This window comes from Sceloporus occidentalis, unplaced genomic scaffold, assembly GCF_023333645.1.
Source record: "Sceloporus occidentalis isolate IW3139 unplaced genomic scaffold, rSceOcc1.0.p SCAF_6, whole genome shotgun sequence".
NCBI classification, from domain to species: Eukaryota; Metazoa; Chordata; class Lepidosauria; order Squamata; family Phrynosomatidae; genus Sceloporus; species Sceloporus occidentalis.
This window is the reverse complement of record NW_028316986.1, coordinates 19,264,215-19,289,274: the sequence shown is the minus strand read 5'-3', so window position 1 is coordinate 19,289,274 and position 25,060 is coordinate 19,264,215.

The window sequence follows — 25,060 nt, the reverse complement described above, 5'->3', positions numbered from 1 at the left end:
GTACAGGGGAGGGGGGCATCATAAGTTCCCAGGTGGCTCTATTGGTGTCCAAACTGGCTGTCTTTGTTCCAGCCATTTCTGCCTGCTTCTGTCCTCCCTCCCCTGTGAGCCCAAGATCCAGCATGAGTGAACTGGTGGGGATTTTTGATCCATCAGTATTTAGGTCATACACCTTGCAGCAGTAGGGTGCAGGTGCACAACAGTTAATAACCATATGATGAACAACCAGTACTACTACCAGGAGCAGAGAATCCTAATTTCTTCCCCACCAGACTACAGACCCCAGGATTCTATAGAAAAAGTCAGATCAAACTGATATAGCCATGTGGATAAGAAATGTACTAGGTGTTAAGAGAAGAGGTAAGATAGAAGAGAGTCAGCATGGTGTAGGGGTTTGGATATTGAACTATGATTCTGGGAGAGCAAGGTTTGAATGCCTGTTCAGCCATGGAAACCCACTGGGTGACCATGGCCAAGCCACACCCTCTCAGTTTAAAGTGAAGGCAAAAGCCAGATTTTTCTGAATCTGCCATATGTCAGTGTCAATTTGAAGTCAGCCTCCTGCTACTCCCAGCCATACAGGTGCTGAAGAGGAGATCACTGTAAATGTAAGCACTGCATCTTTCTCCCTTCCAGCCACATGTTCAGATGAAGCATGGGGGCAAAGACTACTTCAGATGAAAACTACATTTCAAATACTAGAATGGGGTGAGCAACTGCACAGCAGGAGTTTTTCCACCAGGCGCTAGCCCAATCGATCACACTGGCACATTTCAGTGCACCCAATGTGACTCAGTGTCACTTCCTGGCCTATTTTCATCAATTCTTTAGATATATTTTGTGTTTGGTAGAGGTTAGGGAGCTTTGGGCGGTCAGGGGAAGGAAACTGGTGTGGACACATTTTGTGCCATTTGAGGGCACCCCCTGAATTTTATTTTTAATCTGGAAGGGGTTAGGGGGGGTTCTTTGGCCACACTCAGGGGTCTCCAAGGGTTGCATGCAACCCTGAGGACGCATTTTGCCCATCCCTATGCCAAAGAGTAAGAAATAGGTTTGTTGTTGTTGTGTGTCTTCAAGTCATTTCTGACATGGGATTTCTTGGCAAGTTTCTTCAGAGGGTTTGCCATTGACATCTTCTGAGGCTGAGAGAGCCCAAGGTCACCCAGTCGGTTTCCTTGACCAAGCTGGGATTCGAACCCGCATCTCCAGAGTCAAATTCCAATGCTCAAAAGGATATTGTCTCCTGATTAAATCTTACAGAGGAAACACAGAGTAACAAGCCATTAAGCTAAGCTATCACAGATTCCCAGCATGTGTAACAATATATTTACTTGTACAATTCCCCTTTGAAGGCATTTTCCTGCAAAGAACTGAAATTTATTGGGAACTAGGAGATTAAGGAATAAGATGCTCTTAAAAATGTGGAAGGTATTCTGTCCAAAAAGGAACCATTCTTTGTACTTGACCTTTAATTACAGAAGCAAAAAGAAAAGGAAGAAAAAAAGAGAGAGTTCAATCTCTTTTTGTTTTAAATACCATCTTTACACTTTAGTTTTTCTATATTTACTATTAAAACAGTCCTAGCTACTTCCTTCTCCTGGCAAGGTCTAAGAACAAATTCACATTTGCAGCTTTTAAAATACCCTCCACAAGCAGCAAAATCAAACCAAGGTCTGCTCTCTTGTTAAAATGGTATTCAGCTTTATTTCTATGTAATCTCTGATATTTCTCAAATGCTACTTGGACATCTGAACTTTGGGAGGTAATAAAAGAAAACCATCAGCTGGTGGGGGGAATCAGGAAGGGGCGCCGACATTTCAGCAAAAGGTAGCAGGAACATCACGTTGCAGGCAGTGTGGAAAAATAATGAAGAGATGGTTGAAAAATTATAGTTGTACGTTGCACCTGCACGTACAATTTTTCACCGTGGCACACAGTTAAATTAGTAGGATGCCATTGGAGAGGCTGATTAATGGACAGCAAGTTTAGAAATATATATATTTAATGATATTGTACAACTTTTCCAGCTTTGCAGAGAAAGCGGAAGAGGAAAAGGCAAAACATAAGATAACAGGGGAATCTGTACTATCATGCAGATAGAATCATAGACTCATAGGCACAAAACAACAACTGCAATTTTGTGAGACATTTAGCCTTCTGTCAGAGAGCTCTGGTGCCACAATAAACTACAATTCCCAGGATTCCCAAGTACTGAACCATGATAGTTAAAGTGGTCTCAAACTGGATTATTTCTGTGGCATGTTTTGTTTATTGTGGCACCAGAGCTGTCACAGAGAAGACTAAATATCCCACAAAACTACAAACCTCAGAACTCCTTAGCATTGAACCATGGCAGTTAAAGCAGTGTCGAACTGCATTATTTCTGCAGTGAAGAGGCAGCCATGGGTCCATCCTACAGACTTATGGGGTTTGTAGTAGTTGTTGTTGTTTTAAATGTATTTTCACAAATAAAATGAATAAAACATTTCTTTGGGTCTTCTTAAACATCTCTCTGTCACACATTTTAAGTGTTATTCACACTCTAACTTCCTTTTCTCTCTCCTTTCATGGGGAAATTTTTATTCTATATGCCTTTTCCTCAGACTTTAGCAATTACACTTCTAATCCCAAAATTATTGACTTGGAAACTCATTCCTCTGCTTATTTCTTTCCTCATTACATTTTTTATACTGTACATCAAATGAAAAGTGTATTTGGCTTTGTGATCTTTAATTGTTATCTCTCTCTTTCTCTCTCTCCTGTTATTCCTTTAATCTATTAGCCTCTTTCACAGTAGCTGTTTGCAAACTCTCCATTTGCTGCTTGATCATACCCAATATTAGACATTCCATAGGCTAGTTATTGCATTTCTAATATTCTAGTTTAGGCTCGTTCCGCACGGGGGTAAAGAACGTCCCCAGGACGTACTAGGGTTAGGAAAGGGTGTGCTTTATGCACTCCCCTAACCCTAGTACGTCCTGGGCATGTACAAAATGGCGGCGCCCGTCCTACACGGGCGCCACCATCTTGACGCAGCGGACGCTTAGCATCTGCACGTCGCGTAGTGCTAATGATGTCACGAGTGCACCATTGGTGCCTTGCAGCATCATTAGTGCATTGCAACAAGAAGCGCCATTTTGGCACTTCTTTTTTGTGGCACCGGGGAGCCTCGCAGTTTGGCCGCTGGGGCTCCTCGATGCTGCTAATGGCAGCGGCAGCAGACCGCCGCTTTCAGGTGGTCTGTAACGCACTTTAGTTTCTACTGTGTCTTCTAATTTGGTCATACTTTAACAGTTCATTTTTATTCCTTATTCAATCTTCAAATACTTTATTATCGGTTGCCACTCTTCTTCTACAAGTTTTATGATTTCGTTCATCCTTTATCATATGTGTCTGTCTGCTTCTTTCACTTCTTGTATTTTGCAAATCCATTCTTCAATGTTAGCATTTCTTCCTGTTTCCATTTCCTTGCCAAAATTATTCTAGCAGCTATCACCAAATATATTATTATCCTCCAAGACTTTTTTTCCTCTTGCCTCTGCAGACTTGATGTTATATTTAATAGATTTATAGTTTTCTCTGGCAGGAAAGGCTAAAGACCTTGTAAAACTGCAAAACTACAGCTATCCATAGGATAGAGCTACAGCACTTAATGGTATCGAACTGCATTATTTCTACAGTGTAAATGCACTCATGTTTTTTATTAAAAGGTGCTTTGGCTCCTATAAGCTGAAAAGCATTATGCAGAGATAGGGATGCAGAAAGGATTTCTTGAAAGCAAAAAGTATGGTTCATTTTTACTTTACCATTCCATTTCACTGTGCAATCGAATTGAAGCCTTAAATTTCATGTCCTCTTATGCCAAGGTTAAAATATTATTGGGAAAAAGAAGATGCACACAAAGAATGATCAAAGTTGCACAGCACCATGACTGAAACTGCTGCAATGCGGCCCCTGCGTGTGACAGGTCTGTTTTGATCCATTGCGGAAATTCTCTCCAAGTCCTCTGTATCTATTTGGCTCTTGGTGCGATCTGACCATTTGCTGGGTTATATATTAATTCTCAAGTGTTCCCAGAACTTCAAAATCCACTTGAACTGAAATATCTTTCCACAGTGCCTCAGGGCTAAGTAGCGATGGGCTCAGATAAAACATTTTAGATTCAGATGGGATTAATCTTGAAGGCTGAATTCCAAAGAGGAAAGAGGAGTTTCTTTTCACTGGCAAGTCCTCTGTAGTCCCAAGACCCAAATGACATCTGACAATGCCTGGCACATGTCTTTCAGTATGGCTTTGCTGCATTCAAGCCTTAAGCAAGGTGAAGGGTATCATCTAAAACATCAAAAAGAGGAAGAGAAGGAGCATGCCAAATCCCCCCCTCTAGTTGCTACATATCCGTCTCTCCAAACACACACACACACAACCTTTATCCTGTTAGGAAGAACGTCTGAATGACAGAATCCAAACTACTTCCACACTACACAATTATAGCACTTTGATACCACTTTAACTACCATGAGTTCATCCTAGGGACTCCTGGGATGTGTAGTCTTGTGAGGTATTTAGAATTCTCTGCCAAAGAGCTGTGTTGCTGTTGCTGCTGTGTGCCTTCAAGTAATTTCCAACTTGTGGCAACCCTAAGGCAAACCTATCATGGAGTGTGAAGTCGAAGGCTTTCACGGTTTGTGTCCATAATTTTCTGTGGGTTTTCTGGGGAATGTAATTGTGTTCTGGAAGAGTTTATTCCTGGTGTTTTGCCTCTGAAGATGCCAGCCACAGATGCAGGCGAAACATCAAGAATAAACTCTTCCATAATGTGGCCACATAGCTCAGAAAACCCACAGAAAACTATAATGGGGTTTTCTTGGCAAATTTGTTCAGAGGGGGTTTGCCATTGCCATCCTCCGAGAATGAGGGAGTGTGCCATGCCCGACATCGCCCAGTGGGTTTATATGGCTCAGGTGGGATTCGAACTATGCCCAGGGGAATAGTTCAGTGCTCAAAATACTACACCATACTGGCTCCCAGAGCACTCTAGTGGCTCATAAACTCATAGATTTGTAAAAGACCATAAGGACCATCTAGTTCAGTGGTTCCAAAATTTTGGTTTTCCAGATGTTTTTCAGATCGCAGAATATCTGACTGTTAGTATAACTGGCTGGGGTTTCTGGGAGTTGAAGTCCAAAACACTTGGCAGACCAAAATTTCAGAATCACTGATTCTAGTCCAACCCCATGCCATGTGGGAATACACAACTAAAGCATTCCCGAAGGAAGGTCATCCAACTTCTTCTGCAGAGAAGGAGAGTCTACTACCATCTGTTGCAGTCTATTACAGTGCTGAACAGCTCTTACAGTCAAAAAGTTCTTCCTAATGTTTAGCTGGAATCTTGTTTCTCATAACTTGAATCCCCTGGTTTGTGTCAAGGGGTCTTACATGTCACATTTATGTGCTATGGTCCCACTTTAACTGCTATGTTTCCATCCTATAGAATCCTAGAAGCGGCAATTTAGAGAATTCTCAGTCAGAGAGCTCTAACGCTTCCCAAACTACAAACCACTACACCGCACTGGCTCTCCCTCAGCTTTATAGAAAGGCAATGCCAAACCATCTCTGATTAAATCCTGCCAAGAAAACTCCAGAATATGGCCATCCATAAGTCAGAGTCAGCTTGAAGGCACATAACAAAAATAACCACCGCCACCCTGATTTTTTTTTTAAATATTGAGCAGGCTATAAATATATTAATAAGACAAACAAATAAATAAGATGGTAAGCCTTCTCCTCACTTATTTGTATGGAAGCCAAAAGGGCTGGCAGTTAACTCTGAATGACTTGGGGCGCAACTACATGGTAGAAATAATATGTGGTTTGATACCACTTTAACTGGCATGGCTACATTCTACAGAAGTGTGAGATTTGTAGTTTTCTGAGGCACCAGCATGCTTTGGTAGAGATGACTAAAGACCTTATAAACTACAAATCCTAGGATTCCATAGGTTGAACCTACAGCACTTAAAGTGATACCAACCTGCATTATTTCTACAGTGTAGATGCACCCAAATCATTCAGTGGTAGTCAATCAGTTAAGCATCCTCCATTGTAAGTAAGAGCAACAGACCCTCTCAGACCCCTTGTAAATTCTGTGCTTGAAGCCAGGATATTGAACTATAAAAGCATTACCTATGTTTCAATACGCTGCATACCTCACATTATTTTGGGATACAAATATTTTGTTATAATAACAGTTCCACAGAGGCCAAAAAGTTTGAACCTTTAAGGTCCCAAATGATACTGCAGAAATAATGCAGTCTGAGACTGTTGTAACTGCCCTGGCTCAGTGCTAGGGAATCCTGGAAACTGTTGCCCATTGTGATCCTTTAATTTGTTATCCGCTACCACCTTTTATATCTTAGTTTGTATGTATATGTGTGTTGATTCTCCTTTTATAAACAAACTAAACTAATTTGGAACCTCCCTCTGTAGTTCTTCGGGTTCGGAACTGATGAACATAGGCTAGCGTCCTGGCTAAGTCACCTCGCTCTCTTGCTGCTCCCTATTGAGCTATATTAATTTCCTCATTGAATAAAATGTGTGGGTCCTAGGAGACTTTTGGTTTTTGGGTAACACCTGACAAAAACACCAGGACTCAGTGAAATGAAATATGAGAAATAAAGGCTATGAGGTCTTCAAGTGCCTGGTATGCATTGTTTATATTTACAACAACCATATTTGTTGAGGAGGTTTCTCTTGGAAACTCTGGCAGAGAGACTTCTTTTTCCCTAAGGAGGTTACTGAAAGGTCACTAAGAAAACATCCCCTTCATCGTTTTTCCCTTGCTACATGTAGTCTCACATTTGGGGCTTTTTTTTTTTTTTTTTGGCCTCTTATCACCTTTTGCAAACTGAATAGAGAGCGAGAGATTGAAACTATTTTTAGCAAAGCCTCTGTTCCACTAAGAAGCTGGTTTTAATATTGAATAAAGCAGGTTTCTTCCCAAATACAGGCTATGGGTGAGGTGCTCAGTATTTTTACAATCCACGCAGTTGCACTGAATAAGCAAAACTGACACCGGACAAAGATGTTCAAAGGAATATTTTGCCCCTGGCCTTGCTTCTGATCGGCTTTTTCACACCAGGACAAGACCCACTGCTGCTTATAGTTCCACTGAGACCAGTTTTTTTTTTAAAGTAAATCTAACAACTATAACTCTAACCCACTCATAACTGTCTTCTTAAACAAAGTAAGAACATTGCCTTTTTAAAAATTAATGCACTGGGACTTGGATTACTCTCTGTTGGATACACTCATTCTCTCTCTCTTTCTCTCTCTCTCTTATACACAGAAAAAGAGAAAAAGAGAAAGTCTTTCTAAGCCCACATGAAGCATCAGAGCCGGATTGATATACAAGCTAAGGACTTTATCACACACAGTTTTTATACCATCATAAAAGTTGGAAAACAGCACCTTCGGCCATACCTATCGCACAATGCCATCTCCCCCTGCTGTAGATTTCTTTCAATATTAAGAAATCTTGCTTTTTATTCTCACCAACAACTGACAAATTGACAAGTCAGGAGGCCCCAGAGAAGTGAAATTCAACATATATTTATTAGCCGGCTTTGCTTCAGGGGAATCAATTCTCAAAGCCTGAAGATCCCTTCAACATGTGCACCACCTTTTTATGTGGATTCAAACAAAGAGATTCCTTTCTACCTCATACATTGGTTACAAAAGGTTAAATATGTATATGATTCTTACATTAATTGGATAACATATGCACACATTAAAATCCATGTGGGACCCTTGTGGCCACATTCCTATCAGTTTCATTTTAAACTCTCTGTACCATGATGTTCTAAGTGCATTCCACACTTATTTTATGTTCTGTTCAATGCCAATCTTCAGGCGCCTGAAATGTTATCCTGACCCCAGTTATCTAAATATTTCTCAGCCTGGACTTTGTCTCTGAATCTCTCTCTCATTTTAACTTTTTGCAACAAATGCATTGATTAATATTGAATATTTTGAATATAGCTATCATACCCCTAGTGTAAACAGCCTGAGTGCAGATAACAAAATGGTGCTGTACTGTATAAGTGAAAAGCACTGTAATAAGAAAGCATCTTAAACTGAGGTACACTTGTACTAAGAACACCTTCCCTTTTGGGGCTTTTGCACCCACTGGACAATCCAACAATTCACGGGGTTACACGTTGACACCATGGTGAGTGATATGGCTCCATCCTATGGAATCCTTGGATTTATAGTTTTGTCCAGTGTTTAGGATTATCTGCCAGATCACTCTAGTCTAGTGCCTCGCTAAACTACACATTCCAAGTTTCTGCTGGACACAGCCATGGCAGTTGACATGCTATCAAACTTCTATAATTGTGGAGAGTGAAATAAACTGCAAAGTTAACTTCCTGTTTCCAGATTTCTGCTTCTGTTTCATGTCTTGGGGAAGTATATCTCACTCAGTCTAAACTTAGCATGGTAACTGTGAATTTTGGACTTTTTTGGTATTGGGGGTAGTGGGGCCAAGAGCTGCACAGCCTGCAAGTGGCCCCATTTCTACATGCAGTTGATGTTATCAGAATATGTTCAGCCTCTAAGGTTAAAATTTATTAGAATAATACATGCTTTGGCAGACTGCTATTGAAAGAAGTAATATTTGGATTAGTAGCACACATTTATGTATGGTTAGTAAAATATATATAGAAGGTTAGTTAGTAGAAGTAGAAAGATTTGCGGTTCGATATGAACCTCAGGGATAGAAAGCTGGGCACATTTTTACTCCACACAAAGAGAATTGCTCATTAAGATGTGGAATAGAGAAAACGGAAGTACTGGTGATAGATCCCCTAGGCCTTAGAAAGGAAATTTATCCACCTGTCCTGAACGGGGTCACACTTCCTCTGAAGGATGAAGTTCGCAGTTTAGGAGTACTTCTGGACTCGTCTCTGCAGTTGACATCTCAAGTAGATGCGACGGTCAGAAGTGCTTGCTATCAACTTCGGTTGATATGCCAACTGCGGCCCTTTCTGTGCCAAAGGGACCTTGAAACTGTGGTACATGCTCTGGTAACCTCTTGATTAGATTTCTGTAATGCGCTCTACATGGGGCTACCCTTGTATCAAGTCCGGAAGCTTCAATTAGTACAAAATATGGCAGCCAGATTGGTCACTGGTGCGTCCAGGTTTGACCATATAACACCTATCTTGAAAGATCTTCACTGGCTGCCCATTCGCTTCTGAGTGCAATACAAGGTGTTGGTCACTACCTATAAAGCCCTACATGGCTTGGGCCCGAGTTACTTGAGGGACCACATCTCCCCATATGATCCGCCCCGCACACTCAGAACATCTGGGAAGAACTTACTGGTAATTCCACCTTCCAAATATGTTGCCACATCCCAGATGGCCTTTTCAGTGGTGGCCCCACGGATGTGGAATGATCTACCTGAGGAGCTCCGTCTGACAACCCCCCTAGAAACATTCAAAAAGAGGCTTAAAACTTTTCTTTTTTGTCAAGCCTTCCCCCTGAAGAATGAAGTTATCTACCCTGTTGCCATCAATTCCCTGCTTACCCTTGAAGGCAAATGATTGTGCTTAGAGTTCTGTAATGGTATGGTTTTAATTGTCTGTACACCGTTTTGATCTGTGGAATAGCGGTATATAAATAAAAATTATTATTATTATTATTATTATTATTATTATTATTATATCCTGATCTTGCTCTCTCAAACATTAAAATTACCAACATCAGCCCAAGATATTTTGGGGTCTGAGATGGAACAACAGATACCAGCCCACATCACCTAAGTCACAGTGTGTAATATCCAAAGCCAGCCAAGGTACTATGGCACATATGGCAGAAAATCCCAATGTCATTTGCAATGACAAATGGCAAATTAAATAAAAATACAGCAAGGACACATAAAATACAGCAATGACAAAATAAAACAACAACAACAATGCTGTATAAAAATACAATGCTGTATACAAATACAGCAATGGCAAATTAAATGCCTAAAATGTGCCCTTTCATGGCCCCAAATCTGCTTCTTGAGGCAGAAGCTTTATTCTGTTTAATAGCAGAGTGAGCCGTATGAATCATACCTTCCATTGTCCCAAATATAACTTTTCCAAACTTCTGGCAAAGCTAGGACACCCCTGTCTACTCTCCTTCAGCATTTCATAAATTTTGAATAGGTATATAGTCTCCTTTGCACTAAGTTTTAGTAGCGTCAGCTTCTTTTGTTGTTTCCAATAAATCAATGACAATAGCAGAGGCTGCTGAGCTTCTGCTGGAATTAAAAGTAATGTGTTATTTTTAGATCTAAAAGGGGGCAAACATACTCTGGTTTCTTCCCTGGTCTAATCAATGATAAAAACATGAGGGACAGAATTAATTCTTCAATGTTTGGAAATTAATTTAAATTTGCAGGATTAAGCTCATATTGAGCCTGCTGTTGTGGTGTGCCTTCAGTTTCTGACTTATGGCAACCCTAAGGCAAACCTATCATGGGGTTTTCTTGGCAAGGTTTGTTCAAAAGAGGTTTCCTTTTGCCTTCCTCTGAAGCTTAGAGAATGTGACTTGCCCACAGTCACCTAGTGGGCAAGTTCCATAGCTGAGTTGGGATTTGAACCCTGGTTTCTAGAGTCTTCACCCATCACTTAAACCACTACACTATTCTGGCTCTCAGTTCCTCAAGTCTATTACATCCTTGAAAGAAAAGCTATCTCTCATCTCAGGCTAAGTCTGCACTGAAAAAATAATGCAGTCTGAAACCATTTTAACTGCCTTGGCTCAGTGCTATGAAATTCTGGAATTTGTAGCTTTGTGAGATATTTAGCCTTTTCTGTCAAAGGTTTGGTGCCAGGATTCCATGTCATTGAACCATGGCAGTTAAAGTGGTGTCAAACTGCATTACTTCTGCAGTGAAGATGCAGCCTGAGACCCATAATCCCCCAACCAGCATGGTCAACTCCTGCCTAAAAAGCAACGGTTCCATACTCTAGCAGGGAGAGAGGGTCTTCTTAGTGGCTGCTTCCAGTCTCTGAAACTGCTTACCAAGGGCAGCCTACCTAGTCTTGTCTTTGGAGACCTTTCACCTCATCTGAGGTGATGAAGCTTCCTTCTCCTCAAGCTGTACAATCTTGAGTCCCCAGTTTCTTGAGTTGGGAGGGCTTGAGTCAAATGGAAGAAACTCCTGGTCATTTATCTTGGGGGTTATTCAGACAGTGAAAATAATCCTGATAGAATGTGGATTGAATCTTGGTTATTCACTTGCATTTCGAATGCACCAGAGTTAGTTTTAGGGGAGGGGGCTGGCAAAAATCCCACTTAACCCAGGATAATTGATCTTCGGTTTCCTCCCCAACGTTTCCTAAAAGATTAGTATTGTCAACTGTGTGAATAACTGAGGTGAATAGACCCAGGGTAAGACGGAATAAAACTCTTCATACCTTGAACATGTTTCAAATACACCAGCATCATTGACTCCATCTTTTTTCAGTTGGTGGCTCAGAGATGTGCAGATATGCAGTGCCAATAAATAAAACTGTGTGAACAACAAAACTGGAATGTGTGAGTGAGATTATTCAAAAGGTTGCACTTAAAAACAACAACATCTGAATAACCCCCTAGTCCAAAGGTTATATTTGTTCTTTTACGTTAATTTCTTATTGGCATTGTCTTAAATGAATCATTAGAAAAGACAACAATGCTAGGAAAGGTGGAATGCAGTAGAAAGAGAGGAAGACCACATGCCAGATGGATAGACACGATCAGGGAAGACATAGGCCTGGGCTCTGTTCTCCTTCCTGTATTCCCGGCGCCATTTTCACCTGTTCACGTAGCCTTTCCTCCAGTGAAGCGGGAAGTAAGGGCAAGGCGCTCGCATGTGTAAACATTTAAAAAAAAAATTACTGTAAGCTTTCGATCGCCCAGGCGCTATGTTGGGTGCAAATTGCTCCACTGGCCTCCAAATGCGGTAAGCGCATGATGCCCCCCTGCCAATCCCCCCCCCAATCCACATAGATCAATGTGTGAGGAGACCCATTGAACACCCTTTTTATAACTATTAATTCTTCTTTTCGCTTTTTCTGTTTTTGCTGAGCGCCTAAGTGCCTCTGTGCTCCACCATCTGGGCGGCAATCACAATGATGCTTAGCCGCCCAAGTGCTCAGGAGCTTCAGCAATCCATTGACCACAACCCTACCCCCCCCCCCCCCCAGAAAAACAGGTTTGAAAGATGCAAATGGGAACAGGGAACAAAAATAGCTCACGTCAAAATGCATCGAAGCAACTGACGTCACTGTGATGCCTAAGCACTTAAAAAAGGAAAATCCAGTTCCAGACAGGCAATGGGAACAGGGAACAAAAAAGTCCACATCAAAATACAACAGAGAAATATCAATGGGAATGAGAACATGGGTCAAGAAAAACTGAGTCCATTTGCTTCTTTTGTAATGGGAATGATGGACGTGATTTGAATACGACTCGGGAACTCACTCTGAGTCTTACTCACAGCAAGATTCGTCGCTTTATCCACCAGTGGGAATGGGACCTTAGTTAGGGTTGCCATAATTGTCCACTAAAACCCAGGACAAAATGTGGAACAAAATCTAGACCAAACTGTAGGACAACTGCAGGACAAAACTCAGCCCAAAATGTAGGACATTTAAGAAAAATGGAGGACCTTAAATTCCTACATTTTAGGCTGAGTTTTGAGCTGTGCCACTGCAATGCAAAATAAGAAGATTCTCTTGAAGCAGAAAGCATCCTCCACCTTTTACAACAGCTGAGCACATTTTACTTAATATAAATGACCTTATCTTGAAATGGAAGAGTTCATAGTGTCGCTGATAATATAAGCAGTTCCTGAGCAACTTTTGCTGAACACGTCATTAAATTGCCCAGGACCTGCATTTGACAAGTTGAATGCACTTGCTTCTATGAAGGAAATAAATGGGAAGTGAAGTCATCCATCCTTCAGACAAACTTAGTATGACAGGAGACACATGTTTAGCTGATAGTGCAAAGGGGCAAATATTGCAAGAAACGAACCAACTTGGCATATTGCATTAACTGAGAGCCACAAACCACATTGGTCATTAAGATAAATAAGAGTTGGCACAAATGGAAGTTTCATAGCAATAGAGCACTGAAAATTTTAAGTAGCATTTCTTGTTGGAACAAAGAAGCTATGCTAGAAAATGTGCAATTCACTTCCATACTTTGAAGCCATAAAAAATGAATAAATGAATGGAAACAGGAACATACCTGAAGATATGTTGTGAAGTGATCTACATGTCACTTCAAAACTCCAAAAAGTGCAGTGAACACATTGATCTCATCATAGTAAGAATCAGTGTGGTGCTCTGGATCTGCTGCCAAACTGCAGAATTAATGCACTTTGACACCTCTGTAACTCCATCTTTGGAGGTTTTTAAATAGAGGTTGGATGATCATCTGTCAGGAGTACTTTGTGTATTCCTGCATGGCAGGGGGTTGGATTTGATGGTCCTTGTGGTCTCTTCCACCTTTATGATTCCATAATTCCATGGTTCAATGCTATGGAATACTGGGATTTGCAATTTGTTGTGGCACCAGAGCTCTCTGTCAGATAAGGCGAAATTGCTCACAAAACTACAAATCTCAGAATTCCATAGCAATGAGCCATGGCAGTTAAAGCAATGTCAAACTGCATTGATTCTGCAATGTAGACGCAGCTGGGACTCAGGAAATCCAGGTTCAAGTCCCCTCTGAGCCCTGAAAATCCCTGGATGACTTTGGGCTCACTCTCTTTTTGCCTGACCTAGCTAACAAGTGTATTGTGAAGTCAGGAGAGCTAAATGCACAATTTTGAGCCCATTGGAGGAAAATCAGGATATAAAAGTAACCAATAAATAGAACAAACAAATGATGAAACTATGCAAAAACAAAAGAACAGTTGGCCTCACTATGGGGAATAATTTCTATTCTTGTCCCTAAAATCCAGGTTACTCCATGGATTGTGGCCATCACAGTGATTTTTTGCTGTGCGTTTGTAGGGCATTTACTGATCATAGTGAAATAGAGAATGATGCCAATAAGCCATACAGTTATTAGGCATAGATTAGCAGGACATTTTATGTATGTCCTGCTTTAAGGATTTATGTGACTCCAGACAAAATTAACTTGAATGAGCAGCAGAAAAAAAGCTTGTTCCATCCTCAATATGACATTCTTTCAAATATTTAAACATGACTATCATGTCACCTCTTAACCTTCACTTCTCCAGGCTAAATATACCCAGTTTCCTCATAGGGAATGATTTCCAGACCTTTCATCATTTTGGTCACCCTCTTCTGAACATGCTGCAGCTTGTCAACATCCTATAATCCTAGAATCATAGGATCATAGAGTTCGACAAGACCTCAAGCGCCACCCAGTCCAACCCCCTGCTATATAAGAATACACAGTCAAAGCACTCCCAACAGATGGCCGTCCAGCCTCTACTTAAAAACCTCCAAAGGAGAGTTCACCATTCTCCAAGAGAGTGTGTTCCACTGTTGAACAGCTCTTACTGTCAGGAAATTCTTTCTAATGTTTTGGTGGAAAGTCTTTTCCTGTAATTTGCATCCATTGCTCCATGTCCTAGTCTCTGGAACAGCAGAAAATAAACTTGCTTCCTCATCATCAACATGACATCCTTTCAAATATTTAAACAGATGATGTATGATTAAGGAGCTTATCACATTAACAAATAAGCCATCTTATATCTTCCAACTTGAATTCAGGATCCAGGATGCCCCCAGATGTTATCATACCTAAATCACCACCAATCTAGCTGGGATGCTGCCATCTGGAAGCATCCCCGGTCAAAGTCTCGTTCAGCTGTCCAATTTTTGAAGTCAAAAGCTCCCTGACTTCAAAAAAAAGTGCTGCTAAGGAAGGCTTCAACCCGGGATGCATCAGGGCAGTGGCATCCTGGCTAGATCAGTGGTGATTTAGGTATGATAACATCTGGGGGCATACCAGATCCTGAATTCAAGCCGGAAGAGGTAAGCTGGCTTATTTGTTAATGTGATAAGATCCTAAGGAAGAATAGAGTGGTACTTTTATTTCCTTTGATCTATAATATATAAAATAATTAATTTCCTATACTCCTATTGATACAGCTTAGAATTGCTTTGGCTTTTTTAGCTGCTGCATCACACTGTTGACTCATGTTCTGCTTGTGGCCTACTAGGACTCCTAGATCCCTTTCACATGCACTGCTGCCCAGCCAGATGTCACCCATGCTATATCTGTGCATTTCATTTTTACTGCCAAAGTATAATACCTTACATTTCTCCCTGTTGCAATTCATTTAGGGGCAAAACAGACCGGCAGACAGTGCTGAATTGGAGGGGCGGTATCTGAGCCCGATGTTTAGATGCTGCATGTTCTGACGGTGCCTACATGCTGCCGGAGGCCACCAGGCTGACAGCATGTGCTGCGGCTTCACAGCATTTCAGCAGCCTGGCTTTTACACGCACCACACCACCAAAACGCTGAAAAGGGGAGAAAAAGAAATACTGACACTGCATGACTTCCAATTTTACAACTGCCCCAGTGGTGACATTTCGAATCTGGGGACAAGTGCAATTGTGAGCTCATTGACAGGCCTCTGTCAATGGTGGGTATTTTTTTTAACCTTCTTCGGTATTTTTATTTCATTTTCAAATTTCCATAACAGCTTTACTGTAGCAGCTTTTGGGGTTACGTGGAGGCTGTGGAATAAAAGAGATTACTCTCCTCACCTTTGGACTCCCAATCCTAGGTGGAATCCTACGCTTATATCTTGATTTCAGTAAGGCCTTTGACAAGGTTTCTCATGACATTCTTGCAAACAAGCTTGTAAAATGTGGGGTAGACAAAGTAACTGTTACATGGATTTGTAATTGGTTGACCAGACGAACCCAAAGGGTGCTCAACAATGGCACTTTTTCATCCTGGAGAGAAGTGACCAGTGGGGTCCCACAGGGCTCTGTCCTGGGCCCAGTACTGTTCAACATCTTTATCAATGACTTGGAGGAAAAAATTGGGGGAATACTTATCAAATTTGCAGATGACACCAAATTAGGAGGAATAGCTAATACTCCAGAGGACAGGATCAAAATTCAAAATGACCTTAATAGACTAGAAAGCTGGGCCACAGCTAACAAAATGAAATTCAACAGTACTGCACTTAGGGCGGAAAAATGAAATGCTCAGATATAGGATGGGGGACACCTGGCTTAAGGAGACAACATGTGAAAGGGATCTAGGAGTCCAAGTAGACCACAAGTTGAACATGAGTCAACAGTGCGATGCGGCAGCTAACAAGGCCAATGCGATTTTAGGCTGCATCAATAAAAGTATAGTGTCTAGATCAAGGGAAGTAATAGTGCCACTGTATTCTGCTCTGGTCAGGCCCCACCTGGAATATTGTGTCCAGTTCTGGGCGCCACAATTCAAAAAGGACATTGAGAAACTGGAGCGTGTCCAAAGGAGGGCGACTAAAATGTTGATGGGTCTGGAAACCATGCCCTATGAGGAACGCCTTAGGGAGCTGGGTATGTTTAGCCTGGAGAAAAGAAGGTTAAGAGGTGATATGATAGCCCTGTTTAAATATTGGAAGGGATGTCACATTGAGGAGGAAGCAAGCTTGTTTTCTGCTGCTCTAGAGAACAGGACCCGGAGCAATGGATGCAAGCTGAAGGAAAAGAGATTCCACCTCAACATTAGGAGGAACTTCCTGACAGTAAGGGCTGTTCGACAGTGGAACACACACTTTCAGAGTGTAGTGGAGTCTCCCTCCTTAGAGGTCTTCAAACGGAGGCTGGATGGCCATCTGTCGGGGATGCTTTGATTTGGATTTCCTGCATGGCAGGGGGTTGGACTGGATGGCCTTGCGGTCTTTTCCAACTCTATGATTCTATGATTCTATGATTCTTAAGAAAGTTTTTGGTAAAAGGTTCAGGGATGGTACAGCACTTTACTGGGTGCCAAGATGACCCTTCCTTTTAAGTAAAAGCAATACCTTAGCATTTCCCTAATGTGGAAGCAACTTACATTTCAATGGATGCTGTTACCCTATAAATGTGTTACTATGCCTTGTACAAGCAGCTATAAATTGTTACTTCATTTATTTAAATATATTCCTCTTGTGATTATTAGCAGGTTGTCTATGACAAATTAATCTTGGCCTCAGAGGGAGCCATCAGGCAGACCCAGCAACATCAGGGACTGCCTGAAGGAAGAGGCCCCTCCCTCCTCAACTGTCATCTTGGCCTCAGAGGGAGCCATCAGGCAGACCCAGCAACATCAGGGACTGCCTGAAGGAAGAGGCCCCTCCCTCCTCAACTGTCATCTCGGCCTCAGAGGGAGTCATCAGGCAGACCCAGCAACATCAGGGACTGCCTGAAGGAAGAGGCCCCTCCCTCCTCAACTGTCATCTTGGCCTCAGAGGGAGCCATCAGGCAGACCCAGCAACATCAGGGACTGCCTGAAGGAAGAGGCCCCTCCCTCCTCAACTGTCATCTTGGCCTCAGAGGGAGCCATCAGGCAGACCCAGCAACATCAGGGACTGCCTGAAGGAAGAGGCCCCTCCCTCCTCAACTGTCATCTCGGCCTCAGAGGGAGTCATCAGGCAGACCCAGCAACATCTTGGACTGCCTGAAGGATGAGACTTCTCCCTCCTTTAACTGTATTTTTATTGTATTAACGATTTTACTGTACACTATGATCATCGCGGAATAGCGGTCTATAAATAAAACATATTATTATTATTATTAACAGTGCTTCATTTTGGTTATACTGTGTACTAAATAAGGCATGTTTGCACAAAAGTGTTTTCAGCTACAGGCATCCAGAGGAACAAGAATCAATTTATTTTAAGAATCAACCAGGCTTGCCTGATGAAATATGAAACACATGTTCAGGTAAATACCTTGGGGAATATATGTCTGTATACAGACATGCACACAAAACAACAAATCGGTACTATTTTCAAGGAGAACCTGGATCCTAGAAGAATACTACAGAATTCAAATAGATTTAAATTGGAAACAGATATTTATATCATCAGACTTTTCAGCTTTCCTTTCTCTTGGTGATGTCCATTGGAGTGGGTGTATGCTTATATTTCTTACAACCCTATTGCTATTTTTCATTTTTACTGCCAAAGTATAATACCTTACATTTTACCTTACAAAGTATAATACCTATACATTTATTTTATTTTTATTTTATTTTTGCTAAATGAAATTTTCAGGTTTTTTAATAGTATGGGTTATCTGATTACCAATTCAGTAGCATCCTGTTCTCTGAGATTCTGGGGACAAAAGGTGAGCCAGGCAGTGGGCTTTTGTGTTGTCACAGTGGTAAGGCAGGGCAAGGAACTGCTTTAGGGCTAACTGTTAATATGTTACCAAGGAGAATCTAGCTAAATTGGTCCAAAGTCTGGTAAAAATTGTCTAACCAAGTAATACCGCAACCCAGGCTGCTGCCACACTGCAGAATTAAGAGCTCCAATGGAATCCTGGGATTTGTAGTTTGTTGTCCTATCAGAGCACTCTGATAGAGAAGGCTAAATATCTCACAAAACTACAAATCCCAGGATTCCAGATCATTGAGCCATGACAGTTAATGCAGTGTCGAACTGCATCAAAAATCTGCAGATGCAGCTTTAGAGCAGGGATTGGGGTGTTATGGGTGGAGATCTGGGAAGCAAAAGGCACCCAGCAGCTGGTGCACTTGCTTTATTTGTGCTAGGACTCACATCCCATATAGGTTTACTCCACAGCATGCATGACACAAGGAGAATTTTTGCAGCACTTATACTGTTTCTAGGGCTTTGGGACAGATCAGCACCAGCCCAATGTTTAGCCAGCCACTGCATCGCTGTTGCCATTGTGCTGTAAGAAGGGCCACAAATCATGATACTGGCCCTCCACGGTTTGTCTTGGTGGACTCACAAACAGTAGCAGGGTAGACCCAAAAACATGCACTCACCATCCCCCTCCCTTGCTCTCTCCCTTGCTGTTTGGTGCACTGATGTTGCACAAACACAGTATATGTACAAAAACACCTCCATGATGAGCCAGGGAGTCCTGGCACAAATTGTGGTGATGAATGCCTAGGTTTTAAAACCACTGTGTGTGTTGTTTGCCTTCATTCCATTTTCAAGTTAGGTAACCCTAAGGCCATCCTATCACAGGGTGTTCTTGGCAGGTTTCTTCAGAGGGGGTTTCCCATTACTATCCTCTGAGACTGAGAGAATGTGATTTGCTCAAGGTCACCCAGTGGGTTTTCATGGCCACTTGGGAATTTGAACCCTGCTCTCCAGAGTCACAGTCCAATGTTCGGAGCATCACAGACCACTGCAGGGATCAAAATCAAGCTTTCTCCTCTTCCTGTACAACCTGCACTGAGATTAGTGACCTGGAGAAACACAGCAAATCCCTGAGACTATAGTTGATGGTACAGAGTCTTTCCAATTTTTTTTAACAACAGCACTACTCAAGATTACCAGTAAATGTGAGCCTTAAGCTGCCTCATACAGCCACTGAGTATTGGAAGATGTATACATCCTGATCCAACTTGGCACTAAGGTGGGATTTCATGTTCCTGTGAGTCAAGAACCTATATACTAATATAGCATTGCTACTGATGGGGTCTCCCAAGTCACGATGATGTTTGCTGAGAAGCCATTTTATTGAGGAGTCATTTAAAATGACTAAATTGATATGTACTTTGAATATATCATGGGAAAACATGACTCATTTAGACAGTAGGAAATGAAGACCACATTACAGATGGAATGGCCTAACTGAAGGAAGCCATAGGTCTAAGGTTGCACCATCTAAACATTGATCTACATATGCACAACCTGAGCAGACCTGTTGATGACTAACAGTTTTTACACACTGCAGAAATAAAGCAGTTTGACATCACTTTTACCTATTATGGTTCCATCCTGATGAATGATGGGATTTTGTAGTTTGGAGAAGTATTCAGCTTGGTCCGTCAGAAAGGTCTGGTGCCTCATCAAACTATAAATCCCACGATTACACAGAACAGAATCATGGCAGTACAAGTGGTGTCAAACTGCTTTTTTTCTGCAGTGTGGATGCACCCCAGGGCCCATGGAGATCTCTTATTCATGGGGTTGCCATAAGCCTAAGCCAACTTGACCGCAAATAACAACACATCCTGAGGAGTCCACAAACTGAAAAAAACATTTCAGTGACAACATTAAGGAGCGTATCTCTCTCTTGACAGTTAGTAGAATGCTTTTATTTACCATTTCTTCTTCCTCACTTTACGGAAATATCTGTGACAACAGGGAAAAGGGGTTTCTGCAGTGATACTTGCATTTGGTGCCTTTTTCCTCAGGGGATCCATCAGGCTACTCCATTGCTCTGCTATCATCAGACAAAAATGTTTTTTAGGAAGGTGTTTCTCGAGGTTACTGAGGGTTTTCATTTAATTCCCCTGCTGATGCTTATTTATATAGATTTGTTTTTGTGTTCCGTGTGGCTTCTGTTGGCAAATTGGATTTAATATCTATTGATTTGAACTGGACTGGGCTGTTGCTATTACCTTGGTTTTTTGCTTGTTATTTAATTGCCTTTTTAAAAAATTTAAGTTGTTTGCTGTACACTTCACTGTGCATTACATCAAGTGCTCCTTTAGCAGATAAAACAAGCTTTTAAAAATGAATAAATTAATTAAGGAGGAAACAATGCTACTTAATATTTTACTTCTTTATGTAAGCTGTAGTCCAGCCATGCTGAAAAATGAAGGAAGCCACCCAACATTAGCTTTGCTATCCACTTGTGTTGTTGTTTTATTCCTTCAACTCAGCTCCAACTTACAGTGACCCTAAGGGAAACTTATCATGCAGTTTTCCTGGCAAGTTTTATATTGTCTTCCTCTGAAGCTGTGAGACAGTGACTTCCTCAAGGTCCCAGTAGGTTTCCATGACAAAGCAGGACTTTGAACCTCTTAAACTCTTAGAGTCTCTTAGAGTCCTAATCCAACACTCCAACTTCCCATCCCTTTTGTTGTTAAATGCCGTGAAGTCAGCTTCAACTCATGGTGAACTTACAAATGAGAGACCTCTAAGTCACCCTATCATCAACAACCCTGCTCCAGGTCTTGCAGACTCAGGGATGTTGCTTCCTTGATTGATGGCTGTTTTCTGCTGCTTTCTGCCTTATCAAGCATTGTCATCTTTTCTTCTCATGATATGTCCAAAGTACAACAGTTTCAGTTTAGTCATCTTGGCTTCAAGGGAGAATTCAGGCTTGATTTGCTGTGCAACTCGTTTATTTGCCTCTTTAGCAGCCTGCAGTATTAGCAGAACTCTTCTCCAGCACGACATTTCAAATTAGTTGATTTTCTTCCTATCCACTTTTCTCACTGTCCAGCTTTCACAACCATACATAGAAATTGAAAATATGATAGCATGGACAATCCTAACTTTAGTATTCAGTGATATATCTTGACACTTCAGGATCTTGTTTAGTTCCTTTATAGCTGCCCTTCCAAATCCCAGTCTTCTTCATTCAGTACCTTTTGTACCGAATTGTAATTTGGATTAAAAATTGGAAGTTCCCATTGGTACTGGTTTAAACACATCAGAATTAGGGTTTTGCACACCCGATCCGGGGCAATTCCCCCTTAGAGCAGTTTTTCTGAAAGTGGATTATTTCCCGTGTCTTTTAGGAAAACCCGTTTCTTCCCTGCTGCCGGCAAATTCCCCTGCTGGCCCCGGTCATGATTGGGTCAAGTTCAGGGGAGGGATTTAGGTCAGAGGGAGGGCAGACGGTAGAACATGCCTCCCCTCTCGTGGGCAGCGCTCTCTCGCTCTCTCTTGGTAATTTTATTTTGACAGATTATGCGAATGCTTTGGGCTGGAAGGGAAGGGAAGAGGCTGGCGTCCGGGGGGGAGGCAAGGGCTTCAGAGGTGGCATTGGGCTGGAAGCGAAGGGAAGGAAAGAGGTTACAAAGAGGAGAAAATACTGGGCTGGAAGTGAAGGGGAAGCTGGAGGATGGCATTCAGAGGGAAGACTGTGGAAATGCATGACTTTGGGAGAGTCACACTCTCTCAGCCTCAGGGGAAAGGCAATGGCAAATCTCCTCGGAACCAATCTTGCTAAGAAAACCCCAAATACACACAACACACACACACACACACACACACACACCTCTGGAGGTTTTTAAATTTGACAAGTTGACAGAATATGCGCACACTGCCACCAGTTTTTTTTTAAAAAGGAGGGGGGAAAGCACCCACTGAGTTGGCCAATGGCTGTAGGATATGTCACCTTTGATGAAAGCAGAAGTGAATTTGATTGACAACAAAGGAGGCTCCATTTTAAAGCAGTACTGCAAATGTGAACTTCAGAGGGGCAAATTGCCCCAATCAAGGTGAAGGTAGTGGGCACTTGTAACTGGGTTGATTCGGTATGAGGGCAGCCGGATCTACCCAGTTCTATCCAGAGCAAATGGGCAAGTGAAAATGGGGCCATCCAGAGCTTCTCCATCTTCTGCTTCCAATTATGTAGTCTATTTGATTTATGTAATTCCCATCAGATGACGTCCATATATGCAATCACCTCTTTGGTTGCTTGAAGAATGTGCAATGAACAAACTGTTGGCCTTGCAAAATTCAATCAGTTTCTCTCCTGCTTCATGTCTTGATCCTAAGCCAAATTTCACTACATTCTTTGATTCTGCTCTGTTTCATAGAATCATAGAACAGAATCATAGAATCATAGAGAGAATCAAGAGACCACAAGGGCCATCCAGTCCAACCCCCTGTCATGCAGGAAATCTCAAAGTTTCCTACTTTTGCATTCCAGTCACCTACTTGTAGTTGTCCTCTGCTGTGCCCCAGAAATTTGTTGAGTGCCATCTGAACTGGGAGTCACATCTTCTTGTTTCATTTTGGATTCTCTCATCAAAGGTTTTCATGTTTAAAAAAAAAATTCAAAATTCAACCATGTCTCCTTCTGTGCAGTAGTGTTAGCTATGGTGCCACTGCCATTGTCTCTGAGAGATCCCCCATCAGTGTTGCCCCACCACCACTGCTGCTGCCCAGTAGCTGTTTGGCACATTTAGCAAAAGCCTGCCATCAGCATAGACTATTGCCTTACAGGAGCATGCAGGCGGGTTACACACCGCCATGAAAATACGTGCGGAGCGCGTACTAGGGTTAGGGAGGTGCGGTGCTTCCGCACCTCCCTAACCCTAATACGCGCTCTGTGCGTAAAAAATGACGGCGGCCGTTCCAGACGGCCGCCACCATGAGGACGTCACGGCCACGCCGCCTCTATATGGGGCGGCGCGGACGTGACGTCCTCGCTCCGCGCCAGGGCGCCTACGGCGCCCTTAGCGCAAACCAGGAAGGAACTCCGTTTTGGAGCTCCTTCCTGGTTTGCGGCGCCGCTTTTCTTCGCTGGGCGCAGCCTTCAAACAGCTGTGCCCAGCGAAGCAAGGGAGAAAGGGGCCAAGCGGCCCCTTTCTTCCCCTCCCCACCGCCGCGGGGTGTCCTTGGGGCTTGAAGCCCCAAGGACACCCCTTTTCAGGCTGCGGGGAAGCGGCGTTTTGCCGCTTCCCCGCAGCCTGGAAAGCGGTGGATCGGGGCCTCAGCGGCTGCCGTTCTAGCCACTGAAGCCCCGATACACTGGGGAAAGGGGCGGGTACAGCCTGCCCCAAATAGGCGGTCTGTAACCCGCTGCAGTCTCACCACTGCAGAAAGGTAGTGCCATTAGTGTGATCATCCACTTGAAAGTTATGTGAATCATCTGGTCTTTATTTTTGTTTTTATAATGCTCCACTATAAACTTGCCTTTGCACTTTCTTCTTTGCCTTTCTACAGTAATTGTTCTAAGTCTTTGCTATTTTCTGCTAATACAGGTTGAGTCTCCCATATCTGGAATTTTGAAATCCAAATTACTCCAAAAACCCAAAACTTCTTTCATGGGTGGCTGAGATAGTGACATTTTTGCTTTCTGATGGTACAATGCACACAAACTTTATTTCATGCAGAACATTAGTAAAAATATTGTATGAACTTACCTTCAGGCTATGTGTATAAGGTGTATATGAAACATAAATGAATTTTGTGTTTAGACTTGGGCCTCATCTCCAAGATATCTCATTATGTTGTTGTTGTTTTGTGTCTTCAAGTCATTTCTGACTTGGGGTTTTCTTGACAAGTTTCTTAAGAGGGGGTTTATCATTGCCATCCTCTAAGGCTGAATGTAATTTCCCAAGGTCAACCAGTAAGGTACTGTGGCCAAGCCAGGATTTGAATCCTGGTCTCCAGAGTCCACATTCAACTCTTAAACCACTACCCCATCCTTGTTCTCTGTATGTATGTGCAAATACAATTATTCTAAAATCCACTTCTGGATGAGGAAGACTCAACCAGTAATATGGTGTCATCTGCATATCTCAAATTGCTGGTATTCCTTCTTCCAATTTTCATGCCTCCTGTCTCTAAGACTAATCCTGCTTTACATATAACATGTTCAGCATACATCCCTCCATCATCTTAAAAAGCTGCTTAAAAACTAGCTATAAGAGAGGAAGGGAAATCTAAAGGAAAGAAGTACACTTGAGTTCTGTCATTTTCAGCTTTACTATATATAATTGAACCAGGTTGCTAGCTGTTTTTTCATCAAGGATATTCCCCCCCCCCCTTGCCATTCATGCTGCTCAGTGCTCTGAATCAGATAAAGCAATGGATGGGTCTTTTAGAATGTAATACTAAAGTTGATGTCACCAATTGCAGGGCTGAGCAACTGCGTGGGGTTTGGGGGGGCAGGGAGATGAACCCTCCATGGGGGTTACATAAATCTGCACACCAAACCTCTGGAAAAATTTTAAACCCCCCTTTAAAAAAATTGTGGCAATGCCATACACACACCCATACACATTCATTTGATTTCTTGCTTCAAAAAAGGACTCTCTTGGTCCCACACAAACAAACACAAAACCCTGGGAAAAGTACCCCTATGCCCTCTAGAAT